Source organism: Miscanthus floridulus, chromosome 7 (assembly GCF_019320115.1).
Source record: "Miscanthus floridulus cultivar M001 chromosome 7, ASM1932011v1, whole genome shotgun sequence".
NCBI lineage: Eukaryota > Viridiplantae > Streptophyta > Magnoliopsida > Poales > Poaceae > Miscanthus > Miscanthus floridulus.
Window position 1 is genome coordinate 40,840,511 of NC_089586.1, and position 9,540 is coordinate 40,850,050.

The window sequence follows — 9,540 nt, forward strand, 5'->3', positions numbered from 1 at the left end:
TTCCACATTCTGACGGACCAAAAGAGTTTGAGTCAGCTCACAGAACAGAGGCTGCACACCCCATGGCAACAAAAGGTTTTCTCCAAGCTTCTGGGGTTGTCTTACAAGATCATATATAGGAAAGGCACTGAAAATAGGGCAGCGGATGCTCTTTCACGCTACCCAGTTGGTTCCTGCTATCTCGGTAGCACAACCACAGTGGCTGGCCGCCGTGGAGGCTTCCTATGCAAAGGAAGAGCACGCTCAGATCATCAGCAAATTGCTCCTGGATACTCAAGTTGTTCCTCATTTTACATTCAGCAATGGAATTTTTGCGGTACAAGTCTCGCATCTGGATCGGTCAAGATACTGCTCTCCAGGCACAGCTCATCACTGCCTTACATGCCAATGCGGTCGGCGGGCACTCTGGTATTCCAGTCACCATCAGCCGTATTAAGCAATTCTTTGCTTGGCAAGGTGTGAATGCTGCAGTTCATCAGTTTATCTCAGCATCCTCCGTCTGTCAGCAGGCGAAACCAGACCGTTCTAAGTTGCCAGGTCTGCTACAGCCTCTTCCGGTACCCAATCGTGCTTGGAAGGTAATCTCATTAGATTTCATTGAAGGTCTTCCGGTATCCGGTTCATTCAATTGCATTCTCGTGGTTGTGGATATGTTTTCCAAATATGCTCACTTTCTGGGTCTAAAACATCCATTTACTGCTTCATCGGTGGCCAAGCTCTTCTTGTCTCATGTGTATAAGCACCACGGCATGCCTCAGGCTATCATCTCAGATCGTGACCGCATCTTCACAAGCAACCTGTGGTAGGAACTCTTCAAACTTGCCAAAGTTGATCTTCGCATGTCCACTGCATATCATCCACAGTCAAATGGTCAAACAGAGCGTGTAAATCAGTGCCTGGAGACCTTTTCTGCGGTGTTATCACAAAGACCTAAATCCTACAACCTTAGCACCACATCTTCAACAACCGTGTCACAATCCGATTGACCTCGCCGAGAAGGCTAATCTCTGCTACAAATCAAAGGGCACAAACGAGAACAAGATAAAATGCAACTCAAGTAAAATGACAATTGTAGATATATGTCTAAAGTTCTGGAATTTTGGGGTTTCAGAAACCGATAGCGACGACTGTTCAAAGACAGATTGATCTAAAGCAAAACTCAAACCCCAACACGGGCGACGACTACTGATTATATAGTCTAAGGAGCATCTAAGGACCCTTATTCGCGTCCCAAAGGAGTCCACTACGATTAAAGATTCCTCACGCCATGGTGAGCATGTCCCAAGTCATCTCCCTCTCCATCCCCTCTAGATCACCCTCCCCACAAAGCTTCATGGGCACCACCACCATGGATGAGGTTGAGCTCCTCACACACTATGCATAATCAATTCAACACCTAGAATGGCTTTCCCACACCACTAGGAGGATATAGAAACAAACCGCATTTAAATCGGTGTCCGAATGCAACCAAAATCATTTTAGGCATGATTTTTGCATGCTGGACATGTCCTGGCGGATAATCCCCTGGCCGAACGTCCGAGAAAACACACACGAACACATTGCTTTTAAGTGTTCTAGCTGACAATCCATCCTTTTTTTTCCGAACGGTCCCTCTGGAGCATAGTGGACGCCCCTTTATGCATGTATGATCTTGTAAAAAATCATAGAAAAATCATTTTAACTCTAAAAATATGAAACAAATTTTACTAGTACTCTGGTAGCAAGATTGGTAGTTAAGATAAGGAGTTGTCGGGGACATGTTTTCCCAATCTCACTAAAAAATCAAGATTAGGAGTAAGTTTTCCAATCGGTTTTCCATAAAAACTTCTAATTTTAAAAGATTGGATATAGGAACTTTTGGGGATGTAGTTTAATATTTATACTAGATATATGCCCGTGCGTTGCACAGGTAACAAATATATTTTTGCCTTGCCTATGTCGATGCACGAGGATTGTGGCTTAGACGAAGTTAAAGTCTATTTTATGATCTTTATCACCAAAATTGTGTAGATCAAAAGAAAGATTGCAGGAAAAATATAAATTAACATGATAAATCGAATGATGTTAAGACTCAAACAACCAATGGCCACAGCAGCTTCAAAGTTGCATATCCCGCCGTCGGTAAGGAGGCGGTGCGGCAGCTTCACGCGTCCCTGCGCCTAGTAGGCGTAGCAGAGCTGGCCGGGCAGAGCCGGATCGAGAGGTAGCTCATGCACTGCGTGAGGCTGAACATGTCGTTGTTGCCGAAGCTCACGTCCAAGGTCTCCGAGTTTGTTGTCTACGTCGCCACGCACACCCAGGCCTGATCGGCTTACTTTATAATTTGTACTATTCAGCTTGGTTTTTCAGTCGAAACAATATTTTCTCTCACAACAATTTAGCTAGAACAGTGTTTTTCAGTCAAGTTTCAGCAAACCAAACAGGGCCCGAGTCGATGATCGCCGGCGTGTCCGTGTCATCATAGGCACCGGTGGTGACAGCCAAACCGCTGAGGTGGTGGATCGAGACGGCCGCCGCCATCAAGAAGGGCAGTAGTGCCGGTGCGTTAGTCGTGGCTGCTGCCACCGCTACATTATTGTCGTACAGCAGAGTCCTCGTGCATTAATATATTGGTGTAAAGTATGTTTATAAGTATATTTATTTTTTCTATTTCCATTCACGGAGTGGATCTGGACTCTAGCTAGGGGATTTTTTTTAGCGTATTGGTGTAAGGGATTTTCTTTTTTTTAACGAATTGGATCCACACTCTAGGGGAGCTTTTTTTAGCACACGTTTGCATGTGGGCATGCATGATTTAGTTTGGTAAGGATAAGGATTTGAAACGGGGCGATAGTTTTTTTTTAACACTTTTCCTATAGCGCAGTCGCCTGAATTTTGTCTCTGTTTCAGGCGATGCCTCCTCCGTTGGATTGAGTTTACGATCTGTGCGCTTTGGGTACGATCTTTCTTATCAGGTCCGGGCACTGGAGGCCGCATCCGCTACTACCCAACGGACCGAGAACCCAATTCAGAGACTGTTCGTATTCCTCGATCCCCGCGCATAAAAAGGTATCGTGCTTTCTGGAGCTCGTCGCGGTGGCGATTGTTCTGCCCCTCTCCGTGGTTCTCCACGTCGAGGCTCGTCGGCGTCCCCTCCTCGACGATTCGGAGGCTCGCTGCTCCGCCATAGCTTGATGTCAGCAGGTACCTTCTTACGCTGCGCTCTCTTTCCCTGATTCGAGCTCTGTTTTTTTGGGTCATTTGTGTTTATGGTTCAGTAGATCTACGATTTGATTGCATATTTGATGTATTTGTGGTTCGATTTCATGGAGGATGAGTCTGCTTGCTTTCGCCTCACCTGGACGGGCGTTGTCTCGCTGAGGATGAGTCTGCTTGTGTTGTCGCTTCAGCGGCAGCCGACGAGCGACCGGGCGGAAGCAAGGTGGGGTGGGGATGATGTCAGGCGAGGTGGATGAGGGGTGATTTGCGCTTATTTAGCCCCTTGATTTTGTGCTTGTTTGATTTTGTTGTGGGTTTTTAGAAGTCCCCCTGCTCGAGGGGTAGTAGGATAGGCGCCAGGGCAGCTGCAGCTTGCCTCCATGCTGGGTCTGGTTCGATTTGCGGCTAGGATCGAGGGGGAGCTAGGATTTGTTTGATTTTTAATTTTTTTAGTCGCCCTGAAGGAGCCTGACAATTGTGAAGAGGCTTGCATTGCTGGTAGAAGATTGGATCCAGGTGAAGTATAGGGGATCCAGCAGATCCGAAGGAGCATTGCAATATGGTGTCGATTTGCATATGCTGGTACATGATGTGGTGTCGATTTGCTTGATTGGCAAAATCTTCTAGCGTCAGGAGGTCATAGGGTTAGAGATTGGTGGTGTTCATGTTTGTTGTGTTGGGTTGAGCGAGCTAGCTACGGCCCGTGCTGTGCGCCATGGTGTAGCAGCCTGAGCATTAGGGCGATTTGTTATTGTTCTTTGTGTGCAATGGTTTTTATGGTCAGCAATGGTGCTTGCTTTTTTTTGCTTGGTATGGTTGTTCAATGGTTTATTTGATCTATAGTTGAAGAGAGGACTATACCACAACATATTGAAAAATCGAAAAGGGCTATTCTCTACCTGAATGTGCTGCTTACTGATCTATTATTGGTTTTATCCTTAACAAAATGCTCTGCAATATAGATTATCATCATATAAGTAGTAAATTGCACACTTAAATTACTGCAATTATGGTGTTTAACATGTGTAATATCCAGTCTTTTAACTGTGTGTTCTATTCTTTTTTGTTCATTTCAGATTCAGATACTAGTTCTGATTTACAGTGAGTTGTTTGATAACTTGATTAGTTTTAATTTTTTTTGTATGGTACTGAGCTTCCATCAGAGTACGGTTCTCTGTTGAATATATGCTATTGCTATTGCTAATGCTATGATATGATTTCATATTCAGATACAATGTATGCTATATATGCTATTGCTAATGCTATGATATGATTTCGATCCTCCATGCATGTGCAGATGTGCTCGCTGATTCACATGATTAAATAGGACTGCCATTTAGTAGTTTTTGTTTATTTGGTTCTGTCAGATACGTTAAATAGGACTGAATTGATTTGTGTTTGTGTCTGCATGAGCTCACATGCATGGTTTATTTTAGAAATTTGTTTAAGCTCCCACAACTTACTGCATGTTTTGGAGTGTTATGGGTCCTGGTATTTCAGTCAGTCGTTGTGAACCCTCTTGACATAGGTGATACACATGTGGCACCTGATTTTATGTGCCTTTGTTATATAATTTTGATAACTGAATTATGTGTTGTACTATACTATTGTACTATCTGCATATTAATAACAAACCATGAGAGTGATATGCATTCCGCATTTCAGGACTGAATTTCCTTTGCACAATATATGAAAATTGTATAGGGTGAGCAATACTGTCCACAAGCAGCATGTCAAGCATCTAGGTGTTCTAGTCAAAATCATGCTCCTGTTCTAGTAATTTCCTTCTTTATATAGAAGTCCTTGTACTAGTAATTTTAGCTTCTTATGCACTTGACATGCTAGGCCCTAACCCCTCATCTGTAGAGAGCTTTGCTAAATTTCAATTCAATTGGTTTTTTACTGCAGCTAGCAATGAGATCATTAACCATTTTTTTGTTATGTAGCCATGGATGATGATGAGTTTCTTTCTGATGGTGAGTCTACAAATGGTGAGAGTGAGGATGATCTTCCTAACAACTCAGAAGAGGAAACCTCTGATCCTTTCAATGATGGCGAGGTACTAAGTTTATTTTGAATTTGTTTTTGTGTGTGCACTTGTGTATTATAATAATTTGATATATGATATATCTTGTTGCCTTTTTTAGGATCCAAATCCTGAAGATGATAATATTGATACTAGTGAAATGCTGAAAACTTTGAAGCATGTTCAAAAAGCTGTTTGTGGAGTATGTTGTGAAACCTTTGTCTGTTAATATCTGATATATTGTGTTGTGGTTGTTTTAGTTTTGTATTACTCCTATAGTAGTAGTAGTTTAGGGTCTATGCTAGTTTTATTGTTCCTGTATATACTGCATGATTATTATACTGTAGATGATTGAGTGATACTGGTGGCATTGGTCCTTGCCTATTTTTCTTTTCTGTTCTTGAATGCTTGATGTCATCATGCACTTTTGTTCTTGTCTAGTGCTATTTGCATTTGAACTGTACCTGATATTTTTGTTTCTATTATGTATTCTCAGTTTGCTAAGTTTGTTGAGAAGAAAGGGAAAGCAAGGGGTTCAGGTGTCCAGATTAGAAAGGTAAATTCAGTAGCATTACGATTGAGCAGATGCATGATGAGCATGATATTTCAGGGAATAGGTTTTGTTCAAAAAACATAGCCAACTAATGAAGTTTTTTGCTAAATTTGTCACCATGTTTAGTGATTCTAGTATCCTAACCAGATTTTCTTTTTTGTTGCATTGTTTTACAGAGTATCAGAACAGTTAGAGGTAGAGGTAAAGGAAAATTGAGTGGCACTGCAGGTACATCAGAGAGACCAGGAAGTAGGTTTAATAGCAAGTACTTTGGAGAAAAGATAATAGCAAAGTTGGATGAGCGCAAAAAGAAAATTATCAGGCATCATGGCTTTGGAATTTTACTGGAGTACGATGGTTGCTCAGCACCCAGAGGATTTGTGCAATGGATAGCAGATCAAGTAGATGTGAGTTGTAGTGACATAGTAGTTGGAGGGAAAGTGATTCCATTGGATCCATTGTCAGTCCATCTCTTTTTAGGGCTTCCAAATGATGGTGAAGATATTAAGGAGAATTATACTGAGTCTACGAAGAGCAATTTCCTTTCAGCAATCAAAGAGCCCTCTTTGCCCACGATCAAGACATTTGGGGACAAGTTGGTAGGAGGCACGTTATATGATGATGACGTGCTTCGATACTTCATGGTTGTAGCCTTGTCTACATTTCTTTGTGCTAATTCTAGTACTTATCCGAGCCTGCAGTATCTAGGTTCATTGATTGATGTATCTAAGGTGAAAGAATGGAATTGGTCAAAGTTCATCTATGATTGGATGTTTTCTTCCATTACAAACTATAGAAAGAAGCATCGAAGTACAATTGGTGGTTGCAGATACTTTCTAGCTGTAAGTGTGCCTATATTTGTATTTTTTTCCTTTATTCAGTTGTCCATTTTTTGGTTATGCAGCATGTTTTAGTGATGCCTTTGAAATCATATGTAGGGTTATTATCTTGATTATATCAACTTTGGAGTACGTAATCAGCTGCCCCTAGATCTGCCAAGAATCCATTGTTGGAAGGGCTCGATGATCAAGACCTTTGCTTCATATGATCATGTGTCTGGTGAGATTTATGGAAAGCGACCGGAGAGTAGTGAACCTAAAAATTCATATTTGTAGTTGTGATGTTGTGTATCCATGAGCTTTATTGATGTATCATGTATCCTTGCTGCATGAGTTTAGATCTTTCTAGAGTTGTATAAATATTTATTAGTCTTAGTGCCCTAAGGCTCTTCTGATTCTTACTGTCAGCAAAATGTTGACCTTATGCTTTCTTAGAAAAAATTCTCTTCTGATTCTACTAACACAACTTTTCATCTATTTATTGTGGTTTTGCTTGCCCAATATACATTGGTGTTGTATTGTCTAGTATGAAAAAAATCTACCAAAAATCTTGAGTGTTGATCTTAGGTTTCTTACTTGATCAAAGGCATTTATTGCAATCACCAATAATATAAATTACAAGTTACGACCATTGCAATTTTAGTTATAAGCATGTGCAATATGCATGTTAAATCTGTGCAAGTGTCATTCTTGTATTAAGTTCATAGCTCAAGATTGTGATTTCTGTAGCGATGTTGTTGGTCTGACTGTGATTAATTTCAGAGGCTGCCTGTTTAGTTTTTAGAACCAGTGGCTATCTATTTAGTTGCAGGCAGTGTTTCATTTTGTCCTGTGTAGTATTTATTAAGTTTTAGAAGTAATTTATCTGTTGTGTGATATCTCAAAACTTTCTACATCTAATAGCCCCTAGTTCTCTATAAAGTTTGTGTGGCTGCCCATGCCTTGTTAACATTCTGTTATTGGGTTTTTGTTGACTTCTAATGCACATCCAGAGTTGTATTAGTTGTATGGGTTTTTTGAGATCACTGGTTGAGTTGATTTTATGTAGGTGAAATTCATCGATGACACATGCTATGCTGAAGAGTATCTACCGGAAGAGGCTTGTGCTCTTTTTAGGAGAACTTTGGATAGACGTTGTGATTTCATTAGGACAAATGTATGTGTCTTTGTGCAATCCTTTGATTTGATCATTTCATTACTCTTGTATAATGAAATTTACATGATTCATATGTTACTATTAACTTGGCATTACAGGACATGGATAACATGTGCAATATTTTTGAAAACCACCATACAAGACTAGGCTTTAGGAGCCCGGGCACACTTTGTTGCTAAGATGTTTATGTATATGCATAGGACTCATGTAATTAATCGTGGTGGTGATGCTTCTGATGAGGCTGAGGGTTCTGCTGCTAGAGTGCCCCCTCCAAGACATGATGATGGTGATGATGGAGTTGTTGATGGTATCCGTGCTGAATATGAAGCTCCTCTTCCTTCTCCAGCACATCATAATGGTGATGATGATGCTGTCCGTGCTAAATATGAAGCCCCACTGCCTTCTCCAGGACATTTTGTTGTGCAAGATGATGTCTTTGATGCGGGAATGGCTGGTGATACAAGTAAAACAGCTATGAAAGAAGTGGATGGTGCTACTACTACTGCAAATAATACCATTATTGAAGATGTGCATCCTACAGTTGCTGCTCCTACTGAAACAAATGAAGAAGAATGCTCTGTGACTGATAAAATTGAATCTGATGGATTATACGATGGATCTGGTGGTGAGAATTGTCGTGCTTCTTAGTCAACTGAAATTATTCCTTCCAAAGACTCATCAGCTGAAGGTACATGGAATGTTGTGTAACATTTATTTCTGCATTTAGTTGATTTGTTTGTATGTGTGTTCATAATCTTATGATTATTTTCAGGTTCAGCTATAAGTAAAAGGAAGAGGAAAAGATGTGCATCACAATATTCGAGCGCCAATAGTGTAGCGTCTAGGACTCGACTCTCTCAACGTCTTGGCAAGTCCCCTCTGAGTCACATAAAAGATCATAATGCTGAGGTGAATGTTCATATTTCTCATTTTATTTGTCTTCAGTTGTTTATTTTCTAAATTGTTGGGTCAATTTTGTCTTTTTAGGCAATTGTGCCGGATCAAACTGAAAATGGATGTAACAAGGATAATACTGTAGTTATTGAGGAAGACCAAGTGTTAACTACTAATGTTGCAACTAAACGTCAAAAGCTCCATCTAAAAGTGAGTTTTGCATTATTTGGTTCTTGTTTTTATATGCTTTTGTAGCTGTTCTGCTATTCCATGATCAGATAGGCATAGGTTCCAGCATATTTTTGCTGTTAGTAATATACACTACTAGGTATTGATGTAGTAAATGAAATACCCTACTGAATAGACTTGTTTCATTCTGTTCTCTATTGTTTAGAAAGGCAAAGCAACTAGTGCATATACTGCTTCCCCCTTGGTTCCTACTGTTCATGAAGGCGAGACAACTAATGCGGCCACTGCTATGCCCTTGGTTGGTACAGTTGAGAGGGCCCTAGGTTTGTCCCACTGATGAAAAAAATGCTTTACGAAATCTAAGATATATGAATTGGGTTCATGTTTGAGCATGGTCTCTATGTAGGACAAACAGGAGAAGCACCGAGTCTAAGGAATGCTATTGGTTCTCTGAGTGGTCTTGGTCCTTTTGGAGTGGAGAATGCTCAAGCTGGTTCTAGAGCTAACTTGGATGAAAATGCAGTTTGTGCTCAAGATCTTAATGGTTAGTCCCTATTTTTTATGTTGCATTCTCTTTATCAGTAAATTGCACCTTTGTAATTCTGCAATTGTAGTATTTGAATTGTGCAATATGACTTTTTTTATTTCATTTAAGTTTCAGCCTTCTTTATTGTCTTATATTTTT

The 9,540-nt window shown here is 40.5% G+C and overlaps 1 long non-coding RNA gene across 1 annotated transcript; it reads left to right on the top strand.

Moving 5' to 3' along the window:
* Positions 1-3,001: 3,001 nt before the first annotated feature.
* LOC136464944 (uncharacterized) lies at positions 3,002-5,422 on the top strand. Its single transcript, XR_010761304.1, has 3 exons — positions 3,002-3,183; positions 5,145-5,257; positions 5,346-5,422. It is a non-coding gene; the product is annotated as an uncharacterized lncRNA (long non-coding RNA).
* Positions 5,423-9,540: the final 4,118 nt, after the last annotated feature.